At 45.2% G+C, this 19,258-nt stretch overlaps 1 protein-coding gene and 1 long non-coding RNA gene across 10 annotated transcripts in view; one reads left to right on the top strand and one right to left on the bottom strand.

Annotated features, from left to right (window-relative positions):
- Window positions 1-6,238, bottom strand: part of MKLN1 (muskelin 1) — a 377,600-nt gene extending 371,362 nt beyond the window's left edge. Inside the window, exon 1 of the mRNA XM_061165822.1 lies at window positions 6,105-6,238. The gene's annotated coding sequence lies outside the window, so the exon portion shown is untranslated. The remainder of the gene's footprint in view (window positions 1-6,104) is intronic.
- A 1,810-nt stretch (window positions 6,239-8,048) lies between these two features.
- LOC133072492 (uncharacterized) overlaps window positions 8,049-19,258 on the top strand; it is a 206,374-nt gene continuing 195,164 nt past the window's right edge. For 5 of the 9 annotated variants that reach the window (XR_009696752.1, XR_009696751.1, XR_009696746.1 and 2 more), the window contains exon 1: window positions 8,049-8,586. This is a non-coding gene — a long non-coding RNA (uncharacterized LOC133072492). The remainder of the gene's footprint in view (window positions 8,587-19,258) is intronic. The other 4 variants (XR_009696749.1, XR_009696750.1, XR_009696745.1 and 1 more) reach the window with 4 other exon arrangements.

Genomic DNA, 19,258 nt, shown 5'->3' with positions numbered 1-19,258 from the left:
TATTTGTCAGTAGATCTATTGGATAAATATAGAAAAATGGAGCTGCTAGGCCAAAGGCTTTGTACATTTAGAAATTTGATAAATACTGCCAAGTTACCCTCCACAGGGGTTATATCAATTTTCATACTATTGACAAAGTAAAATAATACCCACTCCCCAGCCTGGCAAACTAAGCATGCTAATTAAACTTTTTGATTTGTGTCAACTCAATAAGTAAAATAAAGGAGAATAGGGTGGCAGACGATGAATGAGATGGTTAGACGGCATCACCAACTCAATGGACATGAGTCTGAGCAAACTCCGGGAGATGGTGATGGATAGGGAAGCCTGGCATGCTGAAGTCCATGGGGTTGCAGAGTTGGACACAACTTAGCAACTGAACAACAACAGTATGTAAAAAATCTCTCTTATTGCAGTTGTAATGTGCATATTACTTGTTATGAGAAAGGCTGAGCATTTTTGCATATTTTAAAGACCTATTTGTGTTTCCTTAACTGCTAACTGTCATACCTTTTGCCCAATCTTGCGGGAGTTTTTGATGCTTTTCTTATTGATTTGTAGGAGTGCTCTGATTTTTTTCTTAAATTATCCAATTTCCATATTCTTTCAGAATCCTAGTAATTTTTAAAACTCAGAATTTAATCAAATTTTCCCCAATAAAAAGTAACCCTCAATTTTTAAAAATTTATTTTTCAATTGGAGTACAATGGCTTTACCGTGTTGCGTTAGTCTCTGCTGTCTAACCGTGTGAACCAGCTATATGCATAGATCCTCTCCCTCGTGAGCGTCCCTCCCCCACATCACACCCGCCTCGGTCATCACAGAGCACCAAGCTGAGCTCCCTGCCCGCACAGAAGCTTCCCACTCTTTCCTTTACATGTGGTAGTGTATGTATGTCAATGCTACTTCAAATGTTAACTCCACTGTAGGGGAGCCCATATGAAAAGCTCAATGTAGAAATTATGAATTGATTTGCAGAAGTCCTGACTACCTGAAAATAGCTTAAGACTGCCTATACCTATATCTGTGCTATGTCATTTAATTTTCCTAACAGCCCTATGAGGCATGTATTATTATTAACTCCAAAATAAAGCTCAGAGAATATGAATATCCTGGGTGACACAGCTAAGAACTCTTCCACACCTGGAACCTTAAAAGTCTAGTAATCCACCATCACTGGCCATTCCTGAACCACATCAGGCTCTGGTCCTTGATGCCTCTAGTTTCTGATAATCAATTGCTCTTCTCTTTTGTCTTTTATAAACATGCAGTGAACATTTTTAAGTACCTACCATCTGCCAGGAATCCTCATGGGGTTTACATTTTAGGAGGGTTCTCATTTATAAGAGTAAAAACACACAATAACAGAACTTTACTAAGATGGGTGGGAAGGGACAAGGAAGGGTACTTTCAGCCAGGTGGTCAGGGTGGACCTGCTTGAGGAGGTGACATTTAAACAAAGATTAGAATAATCAAATCCAGGAAAAGGACATATCTAGGTGAAGTCCTTTAAAAACAAGAGCAAATCTAATGCATTCGAGTAATAGAAAAAAAGACCACTGCAGTTGGAGTCAGAGGAGAGTGGTGGGAGACAAGATCAAAGAGAGGTGGTCTGGGATGCCACAGAAGGCTTTCTGCCACGCAAGAGTCTGGACTTTATTTCAAGTGCAATTGGAAGACAAGGAAGGATTCTAAGAGAGAAGTGATATGATCTATGTTTTATGATTTATGTCACTCTAGCTGTGTTGTGGAGAGAGGAGGCAAAAGTGGAAATAGGAAAACCAATTAGAAGCTATTACAGGAGCCCAGAAGATGCTGTCTGTATTAGGGTGGTGGCAGTGGAGAGAGAAAGAGACAGATTTTGGAAATGTTTTTGAGGGTTAGAGTGGACCTAAATTCTTTATGGAGGAGACATGAGAATGGAGGAAAAGGAGAAGAACTATGAATATCTACATGCTTTTTGGCTTGAGCAAATGGTGGATGGTGATGTCATTCAATTGGAAGAAGCCCAAAAGTACCCAGAATTTCATATTACTATATTATTTCCTTGCTTTCCTATGCATCCTTAACCTCACAGATCATGATTTTCTCTTCCCAATATTTTCATTTTCCTTCCCTACCTAGTCTTTAGTCCTTCTTATCCAAAAGAACTTCCTCCATCTACTGCCTCTACTCATATCCACTCCTCAGTCCACTGCAGTCTGGTTACTATCTCCTTTTCCTAATAAACTCCTTCTTTCTGGACATAACACTGACCTTGTTAAAACCAAGGAATTTTTATTTTTCTTGACCTCTCTCTAGCATTTCAGACTATTGCCAATTTCTCCTTGACTTGTCCGAAACTACTTGTTCCTGGTCCTTCTGCCTCTCTGGCTGTTCTTTTTTGTGTCTTTATTTCCTCATTTTTTCAATGTTTGCATTCCCATAAAGTTTCAGAACAGGCCCTTCTCTCTTCTTACTCTATACCTTTTATCTTGAGGATGTCATCTACTTCCATGGACTGTCACTCATTCTGACGATTCCAGCACATCTTTCTCTCCTGAGCTCTCGGCTCCCCTGTGTATTTATGTAGTAGAAAGCTTCATTTTGATATCCTATGGATACTTCAAACACCATGTTTCAAATTAAACTAAATTCCCTCCTCAACCTATATCTCTACATCTTGGTGAATGGTACCACCATCTTTCCATTTATCTGAGCTGTACATCTTCTCCTGTTCCTTAATCCTGCAGACATAATAATAAAGTTCAATTTGTTCTATACTCTCAATTTCTCTTGAATCCTTCTCATCTCTCCATTTCTATTCTTGTTCCTTAGTTTAGATGTCCATCACGTCTATCCCCATAATGCTGAAACAGCCTCCGAGATAGTCTCCCTGCTTATTGTGTTGCTCACACTAATAAATTCTCCAAACTGGAGTGAACTTTATAAAATGGACATTTGATCACCTCACTGTGCTCCTTAAAACTCATCAGTAGTTCTCCACTGGCTTTAGGGTAAGTTGAAACTTATTAGGAGGATATATAAGACGTTTCATAATACAAGACCTTGCTGATCTTTCTGGGTTCTGCTATGCATTCACACAAGACAGAATCTATTACTTGCTGGGCTCTGTCCTTCACCTTCAACTCTATGGGCACACCTTCTTACCCTCAGGACTTTACACATAATACTTTCTTTGCCTGGTCTACATTTCTCTTTGAGTTGCCTACTTGTCTGGATTATTCTACTTATGCTTCAGATCTACTCTCTAAATTCATTCTCTATGGTTAGGGACTGTGACTATGCCCAGTGAAGGTTAAGTATGTACCTTTCCAATGAGCTCCCATGTTGCTAACATCCTAGTATTATGTGATCAATTATGTACTTATCTGTCTCCTCATTAAACTACAAGATCCTTCAGAGGAGACTGTGTTATTCATCTTTGTATTCCCAGTGCCTAGCACGGTACCTGACACATAGCAGGCACTCAATAATGAATAAAGAAAGTGGAAGAGTTGGGTTTCAAAGTCAGATCTTCTCTGTCTGGCACAAATCTCACATTTCTTCATGCTACTTCTTAACATCTTGAGCCTGAAAATTTTAAAAATCTAGGTATATTTTTGCCTGTAACTAATTAAAATACAGGCAAATAGATAACTAACTCCATGAGAGTTCAGTTAATCATGTATTTCTTTAATAGCCTTTATTCATCATTCCACCATTCTGCTCATCAAAGTACTTTGGGTTAAATACATCTAAATTGAAAGATCTTTTGATACACTTTTACATCCTTTCTACCTTTCATCCTGTTCCTTCTACGACACCTGAAAGTAAGCAGAGTTAAGTACATTGGGAGTCAGGTAGATTTTATTCCGTCTGGCAACTGACACTATAAAGTGATGTGTCAACAGCATACTCTTTCCCATTATGACTTCTTCCAAGGTTTCTATGGATAGGTATTAAAATTTCAGTGCCAAAATTTAACATTGCAAAATTCAGCTAAAACTGAAAGTTTTATGTAGTGAGTTCAGTATAACACAGAGTTCTATAAATAGAAAGAATCTTAAAGATTCTGTAGCCCAGCACTTCTGTTTAGCTTTCATGAGGAAATAGACAGGAGAAGACTTGTAGAGCTCACCCAAAGTCATCCAGCCTATTAAACTACTTCCTACCTTTCAGTTGGCTGGTCTCTTCTCAATGACATAGATACCCTATTATCTTCCATCCAAACAAATTATCTACATCAGAACCTATCTAACTATTTACATAGTGCTTATCTTTATGATATTGCCTTTTTTGATATCCTTGTTATAAAGAGAAAGGAACTGAAAACTAAGCAAGGCTGTCTTATCCAGGGACATAGGAGAATTGGTAAAAGAGACAATTAGCACAAAGAGATGGGCTTCTATTTGTACTGTAGCCTTGTAATCACACTCTGTTCTCTGAGTGCCCCAACGCTAACCCAAGCTTATTTGTACTTCTGGGGCCTGGATTCTATTCAGTTCTATGCCTTATTTAGTCTAAATGATTTCCCCAGCACCAGTGTGTATTTTTTGAGCTTTATTTTAGAAATATCATACTTAAACCTCCCCTCAAATTGAGTTTGTTTTAGTTCTAATGCTGAGGAATGAAGATTCTGGGTAAAAGAAATAAAGATGATGGGTTTTTCTAGGCTTTACATTTCAAGAATGGTTTTCTCAAATGGCAACTGGCAGTATACCTTATTCCTCAAATTATGACATTTTCTCTGGGAATTAGAATTTAATTGGGATAATTGGTTTTCACGGCAAGCACAGATTTCTTTCCAAGAGTATCAGTTTGATAATATTTTACCAGCTAAAGCTATGAGACCAAATATAAACCAGTTCTGAGAAACAGGAAGTGAACCTGACTGGTCTAGTCTGCGTGTCCCTGGTAGTGACGCACATACAGAAATCAAATTAGGAAAACAAGATATGTGGGTGTGAGGGAGTCGATAATAATTCAGGATGCTACAACACAAGCGAGAACTCCTTTAACCAAATGCCATTCATTTTAATACCACCCTGAGAAGTTTGATTTCCACATAACATACGAGTGATCAGAAAGCAGGACGAGCTTGAGTTCCCTAGCAACAGCACGTGCTTCTGAGACAGTCATTAGCCTTTCAGTTAATCCCGCCAACCCCTTACTGCTAATGTATGACTGACATTTAAAAAAAAAAAAATGATGTTGCAGAAAGTGCTTTGATTTCCAGGAGCAAAATGCACAAGAATAATATATATACATATATATAATATATATGTGTGTGTGTATGTTAAGTTGTGCTGAGAACTGCACTCAGGTAAAAGAAGCAATTTTCCTACATGCCCAGCCTGTCCCCATGTCCCCATGTTCACTGCTTTTAGTTCTACGTTTCTGAATCCCCTCCCAGTAAAGGGGAGCAGAGGTGAAAATTCTTCAGACTTTAAGACAGTCCCCTCATCGAATGTAAATCATAGTCTGAAACTTGGGTGGGCAGTTTGTGTAGTAGGACTGAGGCTGACAGAGGGTAAGGTGGGAGGGAAACCGTAAGGCATAGTTTTCTTTCTCCTTTAAACAGAATAAATTACTCTGGTTGAAGCTGCTTGGGAAAGGAGGCTGGTGAAGGGAAAGAAGCTATTTTTCCTATTGATTGTTTAATTGCACCAGAGGCTGTTTGTCCAAGGCCACTGGCCAAGAGCATTATGTCTGTGACTAAAGTGAGGTTGGGCAGGTTTCCATACCCTTTCCTAGTTTTAAACAAGACAACCCATAAAGCTCAGCCAGGCTATAGGAATAGAGTGTATGTCGACTTCTGCTACTCAGCTGTACCCTAAAGCGCCAGGGCTGATGGGATGATGGTTTTCTGACTCTGAATCATTGCCTCTAGCTCGGTCCTTGGTTCAGGATGCAGTACTCCTCTGTGTAGCCTGGGTCACCTGCGGGGCGTTATTCGAACGGCACCTATTGCCACTGGTCATCCTTATTGTGGCCTGGGTCCCTTTCAGCTGGACACTGGGCTCCTTCAGTTTGGCCAGGGTGATTCCTAGTTCTCCCCGCCTCCCCACCTAACCCCCTGCGCGCTCCCTTCCCAAGGCGACCACCTGCGCCGCCCCACTTACCATCTGCCCCGCGGGGAGGGCCCCCCGGGGTGGCGGAGCCCTCCCTGCTCCCGGGCGGCTCTGGGGGAACTCGGTGTTTGCCTCCAGCCCTTCGCTACCGGAGAGATCAGGTTCCTCCCCTCCTCCCCCTCCAGCTCCGGCCGCCGCCGCCGCCTCCTTCTTGCATGACACAGCAGAACCGCAGCTGCCGCAGCAAGTCCCAACCATCCGCCCAGGAAGCGCCGCAACCGGGACTCGGGAGGGGCGGAGGGGGAACCAGGCAGGGGCCACCGCCGAGGGGGATGCTTGCCCCCGCTTTGCACCACACACTCTTTTCCCAGCCCAGGGGCATGGGAACAAAATCAGGCTCAAGCCGACCAGGCCAAGCCCATGAGGAAAGCTGGGGGTTCGGCGTCAGAAGGGATGGGACCAAAGAGAAGGGTGTGAAGGAGATCCCAACTGAGGCAGGTCATTGCAGGGGAAGAAGGGGAAGAAGAGGCCGAGAAGTCGAGGGCCAGACTGTGAAGGAGAATAAAGGAGGTCAAAGAAAGGTAAGGAGGTAGAGTTGCAGAGAAGGGAGACCGAGCTGGGAAGGGGAGGGGACCTGCTTTGGAAGGAGGACTGGGAGGGAGAATTTGGGGGGGCCTGAGCTAAATATCTAGGCGGCACAGGGTGAATTGGGAGGCAAAAGCAGGAAAGGGGAAAGGGATGGAAGAATTAGGCGTTAGATAGTAAGGTAAATATTGAGGGACATATTAAGGAATCAGAAGGGATGTAGTGGAGATCATGCATCATGGCTGATAATCAGAGGGAAACTGATGAGATGGAAAGAGATACAGTCAAGGCAAAGAAAACATGATCTTCCGCCCCACTCTTCAGTTTCCTATGAAGTTTTTCATAATGCTGCCAGTCCAACAGGGAGTTTTCCTTATAAATTGAAAAGCATGAACTAAAACATCACAAGAGCCGTTTAGCTTGGATTTACAGGATAAAATCCTATGATCCACACAATCTTTAAGGCAGAGGTTTAGGATTGGGGGTTGTGATTCAATAACACGGAAGGCTCTAAAAACTAATGTTATGGATTCACACATAACTGGACTTAAGTCATTCAAAGTGTCTGTTAAATGCTTCAGTTAAATGCTAGAAATGATGACAAAGTTATTGGTTCAAAATATATAAAGGCACAGACTTTTTCTCTGTATACAAACTATAAATCTATAGGTAATTTCTAGCATCTAGCACATCCACTATGATTAAGGGGAAAATGTGTTTTTCTGATTATTTGATTTCCCACCAAACACGCTACGCATTTTACAGCAGATCAGCTGCTTCTATTTGAGAGAATGTGGTCAGAAGTAATGCAAAAGCTGCCACTTTGGTTTTGTCTGTACCTTCCAGGTCGTATCGTCGTACCTCACTTCCTGACACAAACAAGTTTTTACTGTTGTCAGCAACAAAGTCCTAATATAGCTGCGGAAGAGAAAAACTGCATTGCATTTGCCTCTTGCAAGCATCATCAACAGTTACCGGAGGAATGTTGATTCCAGAAAAGCTTTAAAGCTGGTACGATGGTAATTATGTATCAAATGCCTGATTCTATTTCTGTTATTATTGTTTTGTCATTTCTGAGCCACCCAAGAACTGGCTGAACTCGCAGAGGGACAAGTCTGGTTCTTCTTTCTGCCTCGGTAAAATTTAATCAGACCTGATAGAAAACTCATTGCTCTAGGGGAAAATAAAGTAGGAACCACGAAATGTCATCTTAACAGAGCGTGGGTTTTGTGACTGTAGGAAAGGATTTAAGGACGCTCCTTCTGTTCGCTTTCCCATGTAATGAGCAAAGGCTACACGCACGCACAGACGCCACAGCTCCCGGATGCTGCGGCTCGCTCATCTGGGCTTCTGCAGCGCCAGGAGCCCCTCCGGGATGCTGCGAGGGGCTCTCGGTGGGTGGTGGTGGTGGTACGGAAGGCTGCGGCCGCCGCCGCCAGTTCTGCCGCTGCTGTTGTTGCTGCTGCAGTCACGTGGGAGGCCCTTTAAGTTTCCATAGAGAGGCCTCTCCGGTGTCACATGATGGACATGATATAATGAAACAACATTGTGGAGAGGAAAGCATTAGGGGAGCCCACGGCTACAAAAACAAGTGAGTGAGAAGAGGTGGGAGGAAGAGAAACTACGCCACCTCCCCTGCAGCCGAGCCGCACGCAGCAGCTCCCCGCGGGAAGTGGGCGACGCCGGCGGGGGGGAAGGGAGACCCGGTCCCCAGCCCCGGCCGAGGGGACCCCCGCCGCCCACAGCCAAGAGAACAACTTTTAGCCGGCAGCCTCGGCCAGCACTGCACCTGTCTCCGGAGCCTCCATCGCTCCTCCTGACGATCAAAGAGGAATTCTAGAAGACTGTGCTCTACAAATATACATGCGCATCGTTTTCCCCCCTGCGTCTCGTCCGGAGGAAGGAAAGAAGAAAGGGATTAAAGCGGCAGCGTGTGTTCAGCCCCAAGGTAAGTTCTTGAGGTTGGGGAAAGCCGGCCCAGCAGGACTTCGGGATGGGAATTTTGTTCTCCGTTTGGACCTCTCGAGATGAAAAGAGGCATCCCCTCACTGCTGCGAGGCGGCGGGCTCGATGGTCCAGCAGAAACATTTGCACTGTGGACTCTGGTTATTTCCTCTTTCGCACGCCCCGCGGTCCCACCCTGGGACTCCCCGGGGGCCCCTCGCCTCCCCCCGGAAGGGCCCGCAGGTCCCGGCCGGGATGTTGGCGAGCCGGGCGAGGAAAGGTAGGGGTGGTGGCGTTAGCCGGGAATGCCGAGGCGATTTCGCCATGTTTGTGTTGCTAAGAGCACTTTTTTCCCCTTTGAGGTGGCTTGATGCCACATGGCTCCTCCGGAGCTGCTGCCGGGTTGAGAGTGTGTGTGTGTGTGTGTGTTTTTTTTTTTTTCAATGTCCGCATTCCAGCTAATGTTGCGCAGATAAAATTCAAACTTGAGGTAAACAGAGGAGGAGGAGGGGAGGGAGGGGGGGAAGACTGTTTCCATTTCGAGATTCCACCTCTTGACTCCGCGGAGACTCACATCCCGGAACCTCCAGAGTACTTGGTCCCGTCTTACCCCCTACCCCACCTTTGCTGACCACCAGAAATCAGGCGGCGGGGGTGGGGGTGCTCACAGAGGACGCAGCGTCTGCGTTCTAAAGGGGAAAAACAGCACCCCCGGGCACCCAGGCCGTTGGCTACCTTCCTCGTTCCACTGGGAGGGACGGAGGATGCCCTGCTGCGCTCTCGAGTTGGGGGACCGGAGGATCGCGCTCTTGGGCGGGGCTGGGGGGGGGGTGCCTGATCCCCCTCTCACGCCCTCTTACTTTTGGGAACCGGACGGCACCGCTCCCACCCCACCCCAGGCGCAGGTTCCAGAAGGCGGGCTGGGTGGGTCTCCAGGTTCCGAGAGGGTGGGTGGCGTAGCAGGTGTGTGGTGGGCATTTCTATTTTCTAAGTTGCATTTGATGGGACGACGTGGGGAGTCTTAAAAAGCGAGCGGATCGGAGAGCTGCGTCTTTTTTTTTTTTTTTCCGACTAGGGAGAAAAATGAAGACAACCCCTCCCCACCCCGCTTTAAATATCTGATTCATCTCGAAGCTAGGCTCAAGGGAGAGTAGGGATGTGTAAGGGTGAAGATGAGGTTCGTCATGTGGAAAACTGGGCTTCTGACAGCTCATGGCCACCCTTCCCTCCCTCCCGCGGCGGAAGATGGGGAGGTGGTGGGTCCGAGACGGGCGATGTACCCCCTCCCCGGGGTAGGAGCAGCGCGGGGTCCCGAAGTGCGGGAGGGTCCGCAGCCCGGTCGCCCGGGAGTATAGGGGGCCGGGAGGAGGCGGCCACGTGAGGAGGGTCTGCGGAAGCGCCGGAGCCGAGAGCTGGGGGGTGAAGTGCGTAGCACAGTCGTGACGGGGGCTGACACGAAGCAGTCGTGGGCGGCGCGCCGAGGAGGAGCGGAGACTCGCGCGGGCCCGGGGCCCCAGCTCCGTGGCGACGCGGCTTTATTCCGAGCGGCGGCCCGAGCCTCCCACGCCATCGCCGACGTCCGGGCCGCGGGTGGGTGCGCACGCCCAGGGCCCTTTCCCGGGAGACCGTTTCCGGGCGGGGTCCCCGGCCCGGAGCGAGGGCTGTAAACAGGGTGGTGCCCTCTGCCCTCCCGCCCCCGGCCGGTCGGGGCGCGCGGCCTTGGCGGCGCTCGGGGTAGCGGAGGCGCGGCCGCGGCGCCGGGCAGCGGCAGCGGGGGCGCGCCCGCCGCCCCCGCGCGCTCCCCGCCGCCAGGCCGGCCGGCCGGCCCTCTCTGTTTTTGTTTTGATGGAGCCCGCGTGCAGCTGGCGCGTGTCGAGTCACGTGCCGGGGGCGGGAGGGGGCTGGGGCGCGGTGACGCAGGCGTCCGGAGGGCCGGGCGCCCGCGGGGTGCTGTCGCCGAAGGGGCGAGGGGGCGTGTGCCCCGGACACATCCCGACCGCGCCGGGTGTCCAGGCCCCACCTGGTGGAGTTTGTGGGAGTTGGTCCTTGTGAGCGGTGTGCGGGCGTGGGTGTAAATCCCACCGCACTTTGGAGTTCGTCGTCGCAGCATCCAGGCAAGCCTGCTCCATCCGGGCTGGGGGCCCGCCTGCGCTGTTTCAATTGGAAATCAACAGACTGCAGGCGTGAGTCTCTGTGGGCATTTAGAGACCTCTCTGTGGCTCTTAATCCAGACTGCACGTTGTAAGTAACTGGAACGGTTTAGAAAGAATTCTGATGCCCGGCCCAATCCTAGATCAGTAAACCCAAATCCAAATAGGGCTGAACGTGTGTGTGTGTGTGTGTGTGTGTGTGTGTGTGTGTGTTTAAACCTCCGTAAGTGTTTTTGATGAACGAGGAAGGTTGAGCGCTTACAGAACTCGCTGGCTGGAATAGATAGCTGTGAAACCATCCATCTTTAGGGACGAAATAGCCAACAGGTGTTGATATGTCAGTAGATGCGAGTAGCTATGTGCTGGCATTCCCTACGTTCTTGATGAAACATTGTTACCCCCATTTTACAGGTGACGGAGTGGAAGCTCAGGAGGTTAAGTAAGTGTTGGTCAGTGACGATCCATAACTAGAACCCAGGCAAGCTGATTCCAAAACCCAGTCTTTAAGTCATTACGCATGTTACTTTGGAAATCTACCTTTACCTAAATGGCACATGTTTGTGCGAATAGAAATAGTTTTGTGTTTGCCTAAAGACCAGCCAATTTATCGAAATATATATGTATTTTTATTTGCAAATTTTTGTTTGTATGAAAGGGAGAAGAATCACCTGGTGAATTCGTTGAGATCTATATAGGCTACTAACATTTTCCCCAAGTTTCTTTGAAGAGGGGATCCCAGTAATTTGGAGAGAACTGATTCCATGGAAGTTGTTTTGAGACTTGAACATACGTGTAAAGTGAAGTGAAGAGTCTAGAAGATGCAGATAATTTCCCAGGATTTACACAAGCATTCACAGAAGTCCTTTAGGTTGGTGGACACGATATAATTTTGTTGGTCCTTGGCTGGTTGTAGCAGAACATGCAAGGTAGTAAACGGAGTAGCAGAAGCTTTGCCTTGAAAATTTAGGAGGGAAAAAAAAACAACCACTCTGGTCTGGAGTACAGAAGTGTTGTTTCTGCATCCCCTTCTCTCTCTTATTTATTTCATTTTCCTCTGTCAGATAAATTCTTAGTGGAAATATTTAGATGTGGGAGTAATCTATTTGTTTTGAAAATGTGTTCCTTGATATATTCTCTAAGGATGTTAGAAATAAAACTCACAATGGAGATTTTATCCTTAAAAACAGAGGGTTCTAATTACAATGTTTTTGTGACCAATACACATGATCAAGTGGTACTGCGTCACAAAGAAATGTCTTCATATTCCTGCTAATGATTGCTTTCAAACACTGTTAGCTGTATGGCGGATGTAGGCAAATTACTTAGCGAGTTTCGGAGACTGGTTTTCATGTGGCTTGCAGTTTTGGTTAGGGAAGCTTATAGACAGACATACCACTAGGGCAAGCCTGATATAACTGAGTGTAAGCTATTTTTGGCATGGAAATAGCTCTCTAACCCCATCTCCCTCCCTCCCTTGTCATCCTCATCCCTGTTGACCACCAAAGATACTTTAATCCAAAGTTGTCAAACCACTTGTGGTTCCTGTGGACAGCTCTGCCTTCTGCTTCTAGGGTACCTCCTTTAGGACTTTACTCTTAATTTCTCATGAAAGTGAAAATATTAGTCACTCGGTCATCTCTGACTCTTTGCGACCCTCTGAACTGGGGCCTGCCAGGCTCTTCTGTTCATGGAATTTTCCAGGCAAGAATAGGGGAGTGGGTGGCCATTCCCTTCTCCAGGGGACTTTTCTGACCCAGGGTTTGAACACAGGTCTCCCACATAGCAGACAGATTATTGTCTGAGTCACCAGGGAAGCCCCAGTTTCTTCCTGAAAGGTATTTGGAAACATCCTGCTGTGTCACCTCCATTCCTTGCACAGATGTGTCTCAGTGCATTTTTTCACAACATACATTGTTTTTGTTTATACGTTGGACACCTGTACTAAATTGACCTTATAAAAGATTGAAATGGTGTTTATTTGTGTACCACTGGCACACTGCAGGCACCCAAGTTTATTACGTCAGTCTAAATTGAATTTGAGTTGCGTTATTTGGGTTGATCACTCATCTTCTTTCTTTACCGTTCTCACTTCTGCTGCTAGGCTGAAACCATGCATCTTTGAACAGAGAATACAGGGTACCACCAATATATTCTAGTAAAAGGAGTAGTAAGGATGGGACTAAATGTAATCAGCTTTTCACTTGTTTCCCAATTTCATTCTCAATTTGCCAAGTGTTTACTTGTAAGTTCTAGGAGAGATGTTCAATATTACCATTTTCCAACTTCCTTAGGAAGTAAGAAATGGCACTATATTATTGATGAACAGACTTCTATGTATCGTGGCAGAGTACAGATGCATCATCACATTTCATTACACTGTAATGTTCAGATTTAGTATTACAGAGTTTGTAGAGTAGCACTGTCCCATAGAGCTTTCCAGAATGATAGGAATGATTTATAATGATACATTTATAATGACTTAGAAGTGATAGCCACTAAGCACTTGAGGCTAGTGAGCCACTTTCAGTGTGGCTAGTGTGACACAGAACTAAAGTTCTCATTGATTTAAAAATAGCCACAAGTGGATGGTGGCTGCTGCATTGGTCAGTTACAGAGGATTTGCTTACGTTTGAGTCTAGTGTTTGATAGGTAAACATTAACTTACAGTGTTCTGCCTTTAAAAGAAAAATCTTGATTCATTTTATAGCGCATAACACTGTGCTTCCCATTCATAGATCATAAGGTGTTTCCAGGATATTTTTAACCTACGTGAGGCCTTCATATTGTCGAGCATCTGTCTGTGTTTTGTGGACTTTTCATGGAGTTCACGTGGTCTCCCATTTTCAGGAGCAGAGTGGAGTGATTATGGGTCATTATGGCTTCGAGTAATTGTTTAGAACATCAAATGGATTTGAATCCATGGTGTATAAACTGATTGGAAGTCCCATGAGCTTTCCTTAGATGTATTGTGAAGAGCAGGCGCTATGTTTGTCTTGCTGGCCATCATATCCCCAGTGTCCTTGTATGGTACCTGACACAGGACAAGTGCTCAGAAACATTTGGAGAATGGAAGAACATTCAAATAGTTTAACCCCCTGAATTTAGCCTCAGAGGGTATGTTGCGGAGCTAAAGAGGAGGCCGAGACTCAGTGACTGCACTGTAATTTACAGTTCTTGCAAGGAATGAATGTGGTCTCTCCAGGGACATCATCCTTAGCCTAGTGACTTTGATTCCTTTTCCTATAGCAGGATACATAGCAAGAATTGTTACCCCTATTTGAGGACGGATTGAGAAATAAAGTCACAAAAAGCTTTGGTGCTCAGGTCACAGGGAGAGGGTTGGAAGTGTAAGTCAAATTGAGGTAGTTGTTTCTATTGCTCTGCACACTTGTTCTGTGATTCTTCCTCAAAGAATTAGTCATGCACTGAGCCATGTTAGTTAGGAAATATGGTTTGTGAAATCAAAGGTAATTATAGATGTTAATAGAGTCTGAAAAGAGGACTGAAAATATCTCTCGTATGGCATGACATTGAGAAAACAGCTTCTATGTGAGAAACAGGAATGGAAACGTTTCTCTCTTAAACCTCTAAATCTCAGTCTGTGATAATCCTAACACCCAAGTTATAAACTTCTCAAAAGAAAATATTTTCAAATGTAAATAGAAACAGATGTTTAGTTGTGCAGATAACCACTACCAGATTTTAAAATATTTATATAAAAAGGTATGAGATACATCAAACATCTGTTTAGAGTGAGAGCCCTAAGGCTGAAATTGTAGCGCTCCTTTCACATGGTTGATGCTGTGTTGGTGGGTTGGTGATGCAGCCCCACATGTGGTCTGGTACTTGTAGAAGATGATGCAGTCTGCTCTTGGCGCGGTGCGTCAGACTTACCTAGCTTGTGGTCCTCCGTGTGGCTGGATTATAGCCCTGTCCTCATTCCTAGGAGACACAGACTAGCCTCCTGTCATTCTGCTGCTATGTGTTGCATACCATGAAAACTATTTTTATTTTTTAAAATGTATTTATTTATTTTTGGGTGTGCTCGGTCTTTGTTGCTGTGCAGGCTTTTCTCTGGTTGCAGCAAGTGGGGGCTAGTCTCCAGTTGCGGTGCACAGGCTTCTCATCGCTGTAGCTTCTCATCCCTGCGGCTTCTCTGGCTCAGGGCTCTAGGGCTCAGGGCTTCTGTAGTTGTGGCTCGTGGGCTCTAGAGCACAGGCTCAGCAGTTGTGGTGTGGGGGGCTGGGAGGTGGGCTGAGTTACTCCCTGGCATGTGGGATCTTCCCAGAGCAGGGATCAAACCCAGGTCTCCCACATTGGCAGGCGGATTCTTTACCACTGAGCCACCAGGAAAGCCTGAAAACTAATTTTAAACCAGGGTAAGTAAAATATAATTGAAAACAGAAGTCTGTTGTCTAAGGAAAATCATATGCTACGTTCCAAGATAAAATATGAAGTTTTTTGAGGAGGATCTTTCAGCAGTTTCTGGTCTCTTAGTTCTTTATGACTGTTTTTCAAATGCCTTTGATGGTGTGTGAACATCTTTGGTGGTAATGGTGGGGAGCCCCCAAATCAAAAACAAACCATCAGCCATGAGTCCCCATAAATTCCTGCTGTTCCCCTCAAACCTGAACCAAAACACAATGACTGCAAGACAAAACCCACTGCTGCTATCAGTAATAAAAGTTAACCCACCCGACCAAACAAACAAGAGAGCCTATGAGATTTGAGTTGTTGATTTTATGGACAGGTCAATAATGTGAAATCTTTTTTTTTTTTTTTAGGTATTAAATGTGAATCGTTCATGACAAAAAAAATTCATGTCTGCCTAAGTATTGGCTCAGTTAGTAAAGAATCTGCCTGCAATGCAGGAGACCCAGGTTCAATCCCTGGTTGGGGAAGCTCCCCTGGAGAAGGAAATGGCAACCTACTCCAGTGTTCTTGCCTGGAGAAGAATTCCATAGACAGAGGAGCCTGGCGGGCTACAGTCCATGGGGTCGCAGAGATTCTGACACAACTTCGCAACTAAACCACCACCACCACAGGTTTATAGCAATGGTACAAGAAATACACTTGCAGCAGATCAAGACCTGGTCAGCTTAGATCTTATGTGACTACTTGGATGTGGATGTCATAGCTTAAGAATCATTTTGAAGATTTATTGAGAATTTTCTTCAGTGACCTTGGTCACTCACTTGGTATAAGAATTGAAGGAAGTTGCTAGCCTCATTTCTTTTCTCTTCAGTGGAGTGGTGGGATTGGGTCAGTGGTTCCTGAACTTTAGTGTATGTAGACGTCATTGAGGGATTGTTAAAACTCAGATTGATGGACCCCACTTCAGAGTTTCTGACTCATTAGGTCTAGGGTAGGCCTAATAGTCTGCATTTCTTACAAGTTCCCAGGTGATGGTGATGTTGCTGGTCGAAGGATTACATTTTGAGAACCACTGGATTTGGTCATCTCTTCTAAAGTTCCATGATTCTATGCCTGTTCCCCTCTTCAAGTTGTAACACCTACCCTTTGATTTCTGCAGCATTATTTCATTTAAAGATTGCTATATGGAAAACTGAGGTTTCAGCATTTTAAATGCATTAAATTATATATAGTTTGCAAAAATTCAGAGTCTGTTAAAACTCAGATTGGAATTCTTACCCAATCGTAGAAGTCTCTAGGTAAAATATATTTAAATGTTACTGATGCTATTAAATTACAAAACTGCTTGCTGCTCCCTTAACCTGAATGTTTGGGTATCAAGTCTAACCAAGTGCCTCTTAATACACATCTATAGGGCAAGATGTAGCACATTAGGTAATTGTCAGAACTCATTAAATAAGTGTGTTTTGTTTTATTTTTTTGAGATGTAGGTCTTTTCTTAATTAAAGCCAGTCTATGGGTCCATAATGGGTTCTGATAATGTTAAATGGGGATCGTCCTCTGAAGGTAGCTGCCTTGTAGGAGACTCCTGGTTATAGGAATGAGGTACCCATTGGGAGATAAAGAGGCCAGGGCATGGCCGTTCCCTATTTTGTGGACTTTGGGGAACAGTGGAGGCTCTGTAGTTTCCCAGTGAAGGGGCTTTGAGGCGGGAATCTCTAGGAGCTCACTGGAGATACCAGGAGACTTCTTAAAGCAGTTCTTGCAGAGCAACCACACTGTACTTACCCAGAGTATATGTTTATTTTGCCAGGCTGGGGTGAGGGGGAGGAGGTGAAAGAGGGGGTGGACTTAGGAGGAGGGGTTGGTTCATGGAGATTCCAGAGCAGTCTAACAGGTGGTGCTGTGGAAACATTCCAGATTAGACTGCTGAGTGCCAAGAGTCAGATGGACTCAAGGTTGAGGTGACCAGAAGTAAGATTTGACAATGCATTTTATTTATTTTTATTTTCAGAGATATGACATGATTTATTTGAAAAAGATCATTCAAGCTGCTGTCCCTGAGAAATGGATTGACAGTGGGCAGGGAGACCAGCTCGGAGGCTGTTTTAGTAGTTTAGGTGAGGTAACAATGATCATTGTGAGAAGAGGAAAATGCAAATAATTGTAGATGTATTTTAGAAATGGAGACAGTGCATTTTAATAAGAATGAATTTATTGGAAAAGAAAGCATAGTAAGATTTGGGGGGAATTCCTAGGTGGCATTAGTGGTAAAGAACTTGCCTGCCAATGCAGGAGACCTAAGAGACCTAAGGGTTCGCTCCCTGGATCAGGAAGATCCCCTGGAGGAGGAAATGGCAACCTACTTCAGTATTCTTGCCTGGGTCTCCTGGACAGAGGAATCTCCCTGTAATGTAGGAGACCTGGGTTCGATCCCTGGGTTGGGAAGATTTGGAGGAGGGAATGGCAACTCACTCCAGTATTCTTACCTGGAGAATCCCTGTGGACAAAGGAGCCTGGCAGGCTACTGTCCATACAACTGAAGCGCGCACACAGTCTTATCTGAAAGCAAGGAAATAGAAAAGAAACAGGTGAAGAGTAAGGAATGGGAGGATAAAAATGAAAGGTTTCTAAACATTTTAAATGTTCTAAACCTGTTTGTAGGTATGTCAAGACTAGTTAATAACACAGGCTTCTTTTTTTAGAAAAATAAATTAATGAGTTTCCATTTCCGGTGAATCCTTCAAATTAATCACCAGATGCTATTACTTGACTTACATCAAATGCCTTTCCAAAGTTATGCCGAGAATTCATGTGGTGCTTACACTTTTAGATTGCTTTATGATCGTTAACTAGTTTAAATCAAATTCCTGGAAGGCACATGCAGTGCTTATTACGGGTGTGTTTTATGGATTAGGAAACAAATCATTTGTGTAGCAGAGTCAGCAGAGCTGGGCTGAGGCCACGAAGTCTCCCTTGCTTTTCACATCTACCAGTTTTAAATTTTATCTCGAAATTCTTTTATTTTCTAATTTCCTTTATACAACGGTTGAACATTAAATCTTAAAGAGTTGATTTAGCATCCATATAATTGGTTTCAGACTGTATTTCATGGATACTACCTTAACTTTGAAAAGAACTCCATGTGATTTGCTACTCAGATCTGCAGACATTTCTAGACTGAAATATCTGCCAGAATCTTTGTAACAAAATCTGTGAGATAGTTTTGGATCCTTTAGACTGGACAGTTTGAGGCTGGGCTTGGCAGTCTTCGTGACAAGAGTGCCCATGGGCCAGTTTTCATTGAGCAACCAGAGGAGAGGAAGATGCTGCTGTGAGATCCCACCCTTCATCTTTCTTAGAGTTTGTCCCCGCTTCCCCACCTCCACCCTCAGTACCTTTCAAAAGCTTCCTGTGCTTTAGAGAGTGAATGCACTTCACACACTAGCTCTTGGCAGTATCCGTCGTTGTCCTCCCATACCTCTTGAGGGTCCTGTCTTCCAGCTCCTGACAATTCTGTTTCTCTGACAGCCAGGCGGCTGGCTTCTGGTCGGCCAAAGCCCCCTGTGGATGTCCTTTATGATACTACCTCCACATCTTTCTTCATTTTCCTTCTAGTTCTCTTTTCTGTCCTGTGACTGATCTTATTTAAGTTTGGTGGAACGAGTATCGAGGTTGCTGCTGTTACTGTTAAATCGCTTCAGTTACGTCTGATTCTGTGCGACCCCGTAGATGGCAGCCCACCAGGCTCCTCTATCCCTGGGATTCTCCAGGCAAGAACACTGGAGTGGGTTGCCATTTCCTTCTCCAACGCACGCATGCATGCTAAGTCGCTTCGGTCGGGTCCTACTCTGTGCGACCCTTAGACAGCAGCCCCCCAGGCTCCTCTGTCCACGGGATTCTCTAGGCAAGAATAGTGGAGTGGATTGCCATTTCCTTCTCCAGTATTGAGGTTGGAATAATGATCAGTGGGTACCTGCCTCTTTGGATGCTGTGCCTGGGGCTCTGTATTCTTTCCACTGGCTTTTAGTTCCCACTCATACAGAACCTTCTGAGTGTCCCAAGTCTGTGCCACAGGCTGCTCACCTGTAAAATGAGGGCTTGGTGGAGTAAGGTGTTTCTGGCCTTAAAGTGCTGTGATTGAGTTTTTTC

The sequence above is a fragment of the Dama dama genome, chromosome 18, assembly GCF_033118175.1.
Source record: "Dama dama isolate Ldn47 chromosome 18, ASM3311817v1, whole genome shotgun sequence".
NCBI lineage: Eukaryota > Metazoa > Chordata > Mammalia > Artiodactyla > Cervidae > Dama > Dama dama.
Note: the sequence above shows the minus strand (reverse complement) of the source record. Positions and strands in the feature narration are given on the sequence as shown.